This window comes from Engraulis encrasicolus, chromosome 12 (genome assembly GCF_034702125.1).
Source record: "Engraulis encrasicolus isolate BLACKSEA-1 chromosome 12, IST_EnEncr_1.0, whole genome shotgun sequence".
NCBI lineage: Eukaryota > Metazoa > Chordata > Actinopteri > Clupeiformes > Engraulidae > Engraulis > Engraulis encrasicolus.
In genome coordinates this window covers 42,488,888-42,498,408 of record NC_085868.1, presented here as the reverse complement: position 1 = coordinate 42,498,408, position 9,521 = coordinate 42,488,888, and positions in this window count along the sequence as shown.

Below are 9,521 nucleotides of genomic sequence, written 5' to 3'. Positions count from 1 at the left end.
CTCTTTATTCCTTTTTCAATTTGCAAGGTTTTACCAATGTTCCACGCCACACTCTGCTAGTTGGCCTCAATTACACAAGGGTTTCCAAACTTTACTATGACAGGCCCTCTATATACCAGTAGATTCCAGCCAAGGCCCCCTTGACATGGGCCGTGCAACACTATTTTAGGTGCACCCCTTTTCACAACTCAATTAATAATAATAATAATAATAATAATAATAATAATTGTATTTGTATAGCACTGTGTCATACAAGGCATGTAACTCAAAGTGCTTAACAAATGGGAAAAAAACATTGTTAGAGATAGATTTAAAAGGAGAGGTATAGAGGAGAGGCAGAAAAAGCAGGAAGGCAGAGGAAGAAGAGATAGACAGAGAATGTAGAGTCATAAGGTCAACGTAGGTTAGGACCAGGATTCTTAGATGTGTAAGGTCCATAGTGGCTGGGCCTATCATAAGTCATAGATAGTCACACAGAGATTGGGCGCTCAGGTGCGGCCCCTGGTGGCATCAGGGGTGAGGAAAAACTCCCTTTCGCTTGATTCATAGTTTGTAAGGGGGAAAAAAAGCTCAGTGAGGTCTGAGAAAAAAAGACCCCCTATAGTCAGGAAGAAACCTCAGGCAGAGACCAGCGGCCACCAAGGGGAGCCCCCTGCCAGGGCTGGTTGCGAGTAGTAAGGGCGCTGCGGCAGCTGGGACACTATGACGCCTTGGCAGCTAGGAGTTGGCAAGGATGAAGAGGTGGGTCTTCAGCTGCTTCTTGAAGGAGTCGACGGAGGTGGCTGATCGGATCTCGATGGGGAGGGCGTTCCATCTCTTGGGCGCATAGCAGGCAAACGCGGCGGCGCCGATCTTCTTCTGCAAGGGGGTGGGGGTCCTTAGCAGCTTGGCATTAGTGGACCTGAGAGCTCGAGCAGGGGCATAAAAAGAGAGCATGTCTGAGATATAGCTAGGGGTAAGTCCATTTAATGCTTTAAATACTGTGAGCAGAATCTTAAAGTCGATTCTGTATGAGACAGGTAACCAGTGCAGGTCTGCCAAGACAGGAGAGATGTGCTCTCTCATTCTGGTTCTTGTTAGGATTCTTGCCGCAGAATTTTGAATGAGTTGCAATTTGTCAATTAATTTTTTTGGGAGACCAGAGAAGAGAGCATTGCAGTAGTCTATCCTACTGGTGACAAAGGCATGAATACGTTTCTCAGCGTCTTGTCGGGGGGCCAAGCCGCGCACTTTGTTGACATTTCTAAGATGGAAAAAAGCAGATTTTGTTTTCTTGTTGATGTGAGGCTCAAAGCTCAAATCCGAGTCTATGACCACACCTAGGCTAGTAACCTTATCTTTAATGTGCATGCTTAGGTCACCTAGGCTTGAGTGGAGCAACACTTCAGTTTTATCCTCATTTAATTTTAGGAAGTTACTGTTCATCCAATCTGTGATGGCAGACATGCATTTAGTCAAGGCATGAATGGCAGTGGTTTGGCTAGGCTCGACAGAGATATATAGTTGAGTGTCATCGGCATAGCTATGAAAATCAACATTGTGCTCTCTGATGATGGAGCCCAGGGGCAACATATAGAGAGAGAAGAGGAGAGGGCCCAAGCAACTACCCTGAGCAACTCCAAAAGGCACATCATACTTGTTGGAGACGTATTCTCCGATGGTGACAAAAAACTGCCTTCCTGTAATATATGTTTTGAACCACTCTAAGACGTGAACGGACAAGCCTACCCAAGATTCAAGGCGGTCAATTAGTATGTTGTGGTCTATCGTGTCAAAGGCGGCACTGAGGTCGAGGAGGATAAGTGCTGAAACTTTGTTTGCGGCAGTGCTGAGCCTAAGATCACTTATTATTTTGGTTAGTGCTGTTTCGGTGCTATGGTTGGCTCTAAAGCCTGATTGGAATTTTTCCAAGATATCATTCCCAGCCAGATGTTGATTAAGCTGTTTAAATACAACTTTTTCTAGTACCTTGCTTATAAAGGGGAGGTTTGATATAGGTCTGTAGTTGTTTAAAGAATTCTGATCTAAATTTGTCTTTTTTAGGAGTGGCTTTACCATGGCTGTTTTGAATGAGCTTGGAAAAATGCCTGTAAGCATAGAGGTGTTAACAATTTGCAGTAAAGGTGCTGCTAAGCAACCAAGTATGTTTTTTAGCAGATATGTGGGGATCGCGTCAAGGCTGCAGGTAGACTGCTTACTTTCCCTGACTATTTTACAGAGGTCGTCCTCTGTAATTGGACAAAACTTTTGGAAGCTCTCAGGTCTCCTAGGGGGGTTTAACCCTCCCCTCGGTGTATCGCCTGAGTGGGCGACAGAGGTTGCTGCGTTCCCACCTTGGATGCCTTCTCTAATGTCGGCAATCTTTTTATTAAAAAATCTAGCAAATTCCTCGCACTTGGCATGTGATGCATTTAGGTTGTTATTGCTATGTGTTGGATTAAGCAGGTGGTCAATAGTGGAAAAAAGAACTTTCGCATTATGCTGGTTGTCTGTTATGATTTTGGAAAAATATGCTTTTCTCTCTGAGCGTACCGCATTATTGTAGGAGGAGATCTCATCCCTAAGGGATTGTCTATGGACTTCTAATTTAGTTTTCCTCCAAAGACGCTCGGTTACTCGGCATTTTCTTTTTAAGGCTCTAAGTGAGTCATTCATCCAAGGTGAAATGGGAGCTTGCGTAAATTCTACCAGGGAGACTCGAATTTCTCGGCTGTCAAACTTACTAGGCTAACCATCCAATCTCCCTTTTGACAGATCATACATGCGTCATCATTGCCCAGGGTCGTCAACCAATCACAACGCGAGATTTGGGAATCCCCGTTACGCATCACTCATGCATCGTTCCCTCTCAGCCAATGGATCGCATTCACGTTTGTTTAAAAATCAGTCACTCATTCTGTTCTCTGCTTTCCAGTTAAGCCGAATTTGAAGCCACCACCACCCCTCCGTCCACCGTCACCAGTGGTTCCCGTCTGTTAGGGGGCAGGCTACGCCCGCCTCCATCTCCGCTGGAGGATATGCTGTCCTACCCCGGAGTTCAACGCGAAGACGGGAACCTTCGCCAAACAGATTCATGCATTTTGTATCAAGTGTAATTGTTCGCCAAACGGATTCATGCATTTTTGTATCATGTCTATTGTTCAATAAATGTTAATAACGTTAATTTGCCTCTCGAGTCTTCATGGTAGAATACCTAGCTCTGGTTCTTGTCGTCGTTCTAATTGGAGCTATGTTATCTAGAATTCCTCTTAAGTTGTTGTTGAAGCTATCAACCATTTCATCAGGTGTGCAGTGACCATTTAGTAGGTCACCTGATTTGATGAGGTCTGAAATCTTAAGCTCAGCAGAGGCATTAATGCGTCGTCTGTGAATGACATTGTTGGGTGTGCTAATTTGTGTTGAAATGTCAAAATCAAAAAACACACAGTGGTGGTCGGAGAGGCCGACGTCCGTGACCGATATATTGTTGATATCAAGCGCATGTGAAATAACAAGGTCAAGTGTGTTGCCTTTCCGATGGGTAGGCTGTTCAGTAACATTCTGGACGAGACCGAATCCATTTAATGTGTCTAAGAAAGACTTGGCTATTGCGTCATCTGATTTATTTACGTGGATATTAAAGTCGCCAGCAATTATTGCTTTATCATAGTTAGTAAGTACGTCCGACATGAAGGTGGAGAAATCAGATAGAAATGACGAAGAGAATTTCGGTGGACGGTACAGAACAATAATAATCAGTTTGAGGTTTGCTTGGACCCTCATTGCCATGTATTCAAATGAAGAGAAAGAGCCCAGATTCATCTTAGTACAATTAAATTTGTTGGAGAAAAGTATGGCTACGCCTCCGCCTCGTTTATTTGGTCTCGGGGCGTGAAGGAATTTGTAATCGGAAGGGCAAGCCTCAATAAAAGTAGCCGCCCCGTCGTCTTTAAGCCATGTTTCGGTAAGAAACATAAAGCTTATGTTTTTGTCCGAGACCAGCTGGTTTACTACGAAGCTTTTGTTGGTCAAGGACTGCACGTTAAGTAATGCAGCATTAACATTCAAAGTAGTAGAGCTATTGTTTATGCGTTCAGGTGCAATCGTAATTAGGTTGTTGTGTACACAACCAGAGGGTCTACATCTGCGAGCTTTCCTACGGGTAGTGACAGCGTGGATAGCTAGTGGAGTACTCTCTGTTGGGCACGCAGTGTCTAAGTTGGTGTAGTGCTTTGGATTTGAAACACCTGTTAGTCAATCCAAGGACCGATGGGCTTCGAGGGTCAGCTCCAGGTTGGTCGCGAGGAGACGAGCACCAGATCTGTTTAAGTGCCTTCCATCTCGTGCGAAGAGGTTTCGGCGGTTCCAGAAAGCGGAGAAGTTGTCAACGTAGGGAATGGCTTCTTGGCGGCAGTGTCTCATCAGCCAGAAGTGCAGTTGGCGGATTCGGGAGAACTGGAAGGCAGAGAAACAAACAGAGGGGATGGGGCCTGAGATAGCGTATTTTTTTCCAGTGCTGCGAAGGGTATTAATAAGGGAGAGGAAATCGGACTCAAGTTTTTTAGACTGCTGCAGCCGGATGTCATTGGAGCCTGCGTGGACGATGAGAGTTGTGGCAGTAGGATACTGTGACAGCGCGTCCGGCACATTCGACTGGACATCGGCTACGAGAGCTCCAGGTAGGCACCACGTCTGGGCGTTTCGTAGGGTTACGTGGCGAACCATCGAAGATCCTATGAGGACTGTTGATGGTCGCCGGGGTTCTGAATGGGCAGGCTGCTCTCGGGTGATTTGCCTGGGGGTAGCGAGGGTCCGGTGGCTACTGGGTCGCACTCTTGGTGGTAGAGGCTTGGGCACCTGGTGGGAGGGGGGGACAGGGTCAGTTTATGCATCGATGATTGTGTCAAGTACAGAAAAACGATTGCTAGTCACTAGAGGTGGTGAACATTTCTGCAGTACTCCCCTGCCGCCGTTAACCACTTCCGTCCAGCTACGACGCGCGACGGGAGTGGAGCACGGTGGATTCGGGGGGGACTTCGGCTGGTGTTTGCTGTGGCCTGGGAGAAAAGATAGTGTAGTTAGGTTGGCGCTAGTATTACTGGTTTGGTGTTTCAACGTGGTGTTATGGGATTTTATGACTACCTCGCAATGTAGCCGGCGAATGTCACTTCTAAGTGTTTCAATCGTCATGTTGGCTTTGGCTAGTCTTTCATTGGCATTAGCTAGATCACTGCAGGCGCAGGTAGAGTTGGCCATAATTAGGTCTGCGGATGCAGCAGAAAAGGTTATTTTTGCGAGATAGTTGGTGTAGTGTTGTAAAATTGACTATGAGGTGAGGCGAAACTAAAGCCTAGTAGGGCTCGGCGCGAAAAAAGTTATGTAGGCTAGCCTGGTGGAAAGCAAAAATCTATTTGGATGGTGGGGAGGTTAGCCTATGTGTTTATGTTGTTGTAAGAGTGATAACAAGGTAACGCAAAAGTAACACTACAGCAAATCAGTTGTTTGTAGTTGTAAGTTCAGACAAAGATTTTTAGGAGAAAAACGAGAAGTAACTTAATTTCGTCCGAGTAGCTCCTCCTCGAATTGAGTTGGTGCATCCCAAAACCCATCCAACAAGTACAACATGTACATGTAACATAATAAATATACAGTAGTCCTATACACACACAGTAGATCCTCCATCAGAGATGCAATGCATAGTTTATTTCCCACTATTTAACTTATTTATTTATTCAATTATTTATGTTGTTTTGCTACTTTTCCTGTGAACTTGACATGCCTAACCCATAGACACAAACCATGTTGACAAAAACATGAAAACCATGCATAACCATGATCCATAGTCAGTTGTCATGGTTACCCAAAAAACATGAATAAACCATGGTAATACTATGGTTGGTTCAGAGTACTTAGAGAAACCATGGTTACTACAGAAAAAAACATGGTTACTACAGTAAAATCATGGTTACTACAGTAAAACCATGGTCGATTTTCGTGACAGTTGGCCCATTTACTTAGGCCTATGTGCAAATATTTCCCTGCTTTCAGGTTTTTGGAACTTCAATTGCTTCCTTCTCCCTTCCTTCTCTCATGCACTCACTCATTTGCTTGCTCACTCGCACACTTATTACTTATAAACTCCCTTTTTCACTCGCACCCTTACTACTTATAAACTCCCTTTTTCACTTATTCACACTGTACAAGTGGAGGACCCGCTCAATCATGCAATCTCTAGTGTGTAAAACTAAACGTAGACTGTCAAGCCTGTGAGACTACCGTGTCACCTTAATTATGTGACGGTAATTTATTGTGCTATTTTATTTGCAGGGGATTTTGCGCTTCAAAGTAATTGGAAAACAGGGGCACCAGCATGACATAAAATGATAACACATAAATTACTTCGAAAGATCAGGAAGCGTTCTCAACTCCTTCTAATGCTCTACACTGGGTGCTTAACTATGTCAATGAATAAGCTCAACCTTCAAAAAGTTTTGAGGCAATTAAAAAAATCAAAAAGAAATCTGATGAGTGCTTCTTTATTAATTTAGTTTTGAAACACATAAATTAACAGGTAAAGACGTTTACTGACCAGCTCCTCCTTGGTTCTCCATTTTCATTTTGCTTCTTGCTTGTTTTATTTTCCTGTTCAATGATGTAGACAATTTGAAAAAAAAACTCCTGATGAAGGTCCAAATTGTCTGCTGAGTGACCTATGGGCCATATCCGACGCACCTGACAGGTGAGGTGTGCGGGGGGGAACACAAGCTGTTCAATGATGGCATTGGATTCTCAGGGGAGATTGGTTATGTGAGGGCTTCTTGGATTAAATAGATAAATATATATATATATATATATATATATATATATATATATATATTTATTTTTTTAATCATGGAACGGAGACCACTGGGAGTTGAATTAGTTCTGCTTCTTGAAGGCCTTTTCACATTCTTTAGAAAAGATGAGAGAAAAAAGAAGAAAGAAAAGCACATAAAATATTTATACCTAACCCTTAAATAAAAGTAGTCAGCCTCCTTTTTCTTGCATTGCTCAGCCCAAGTGGAACTAATGCACAATGCGATATTTGTGCAATGGATATAATTATGGGATATGACATCACGCCTCTATGGACTGATTGGTTATAGATTATCCCAATGTTTTTCAGCACAGTGGCTTCACACCTCTAGAGACACTGCCAAGGCCAACTGGTGTGTGTGTTTTTGCGCGCTTGAGTGTGTTTGTGTGTTGCGTGTGTTACTGTATGTGTGTCTGAGAGAGAGATTTGAGTAGTCAAACAACAGTTTATCTCTGTGTGTGGGATATACAGCCATGGAAAAAAATGAGAGACCACCTCGAAATTAACAGTTTTGTCTGGTTTAATTACTTATTATTATTCCTTCAGAATGTCCACACTGCAATGAGATGCCTGCTGCTACTGACAAAATTAACTCTGTATGCCTATATAAATATATATGTCACTCTACAGTATTGTAATTCTGCGTATTGTGATTTCTCGTTTCGATACAATACCGTTAAAGCCCTACTGTCCATTCATGGTCAGAGTAATCCTTTTATCTCCAAATGATCTATTGCACATTGGCATGTGTATTGCTCTTGTAGTCACAGCCAGCCAAAGGCAGTCAAACAGCTTTTCATGTCTTTCTTTACATAGTCAAGTGACAAGTCAACGGCTGCTGCATTGTATTGAAAAATTATATGATTCCTGTCATGGATCACATGTCACTGAGCCCGGTCAATGACACACTACTACACACAACCTCTCTGTGTGTGTGTGTGTGTGTGTGTGTGTGTGTGTGTGTGTGCGTGTGTGCATGTTCGTGTGTGTGTGTGTGTGTGCGCGTGCGTGCGTGCGTGCGTGCGTGCGTGTGTGCGTGCGTGCGTGTATGTTCGTGTGTGTGTGTGAGAGAGGCTCTGCTGTTTGTCAAGGTTGAGAATGCTGAGCACCACAGTGTGTCTGGTGATGGCAGCCGCATCAGTCAGATCCACATGCTGTTAAAAATGTCTCACAAGCAGCACGTCCACAAGAGACACATTTGGCAGTGACTTGATAGAATTGTTATTTATAACGTGTTATAGTTGTGAAAATGTGTCCATGATATTACAAAAATGTGAGGGTGACTAAGACAGTAATGCATAAGGCCTGTGCTGTAGAGAACACCAGAAAGTCAAACAGCATCTACAAAGTAACCTTTAAGAAAAATGTTGAATCATTGTTTAATGCCTTGGACTAGGGGCGTTCATTCATAAAACTTAATTTTGCTTGATTTTTAATACCCCTTTTCTCAGATTTGTTCTCAGTTTGTTCTGATAACTGGTTTAAAAAATAATTGTTTTACAGTCTTATCTTTAGCAAGTATTTGATAACAGCACCAACAAAGCCACGAGGGAATTGCCGGCTGCTGTGAAAAATAATTAAAAACCTTGTAATGCCTCCACACCTCAGGTGCTGCTTCATATCTGTTGCAGTTGAACGTTGCTATGAAGTGTGTGTATGTGTGTGTGTGAGTGTGTGTGTGGGTGTGTGCGTGCGTGCGTGCGTGTCCAACTCTCAGTCTGGCTTCCACACATCATATCTGTTGCAGTTGAGCGTTGCTTTATGAAGTGTTTGCTGAAGGCAGGTATGGAGACTGACAGACTACTATGAGGCCTCTGGGGCAGCTGATCTCTTGTTTGTTCTTTGGCTTGGTTTCAGTGTGTGTGTGTGTGTGTGTGTGTGTGTGTGTGTGTGTGTGTGTGTGTGTGTGTGTGTGTGTGAGAGAGAGAGAGTTGGGGGGGTGTAATAGATCAGGCAGACATTGTAAAAGGTTGGCCATGAAAAGTGATGATAGACAAGCAAGGAGCACACACACATGCACACACACACACACACACACACACACACACACACACACACACACACACACACACACACACACACACACACACACACACACACACACATGCGCAGAGCCCATCGGTCTATCACTCACCCTGTCCTCCAAATGATGCTCTGGGGTGGTGTTGATTAAATCACTCTGGCTTTGTTTGTGTGGCCGTCTGGGTGGCTATTGGTGATAGTGGGAAGCTATATTGGTGATGGGTCTGGGCGGTTTAGTGGGTGGTGCTGGGCAGGGCTAGCCTCGCGAGCCATCCTACGTACTTCCGCCAAAGGATTGGCTCCACTACTGTAGTCTGGCCGTGCTTCTCTGTGGAGTGGCTGGAGCAGTAGAATTTTGATCGTAACGCCCCCCCCCCCAGAAAACAGCCAATAATCGAATACGCCCCCCACGTGGGGGTGAAAGGGGGAGGACGCTCGTGACAATGACGTACACATCTGCGCCAGAGCCATTGGTCTGCGCTATGTTGTTGTTGAGTAACTGCCAGCGATTGGGTGAGAGGTGTCCAATAATTTCAAACCATAACTGAGTGCAAACTTCCTGCTTCCTACAATCGCTTCAGAGCAAACAAATGCCAGACCATAAATACGAAATGAAATGGTAGTATTATGGGATGGTCAGGACCAGGCTAGGGCAGGGCTGGAC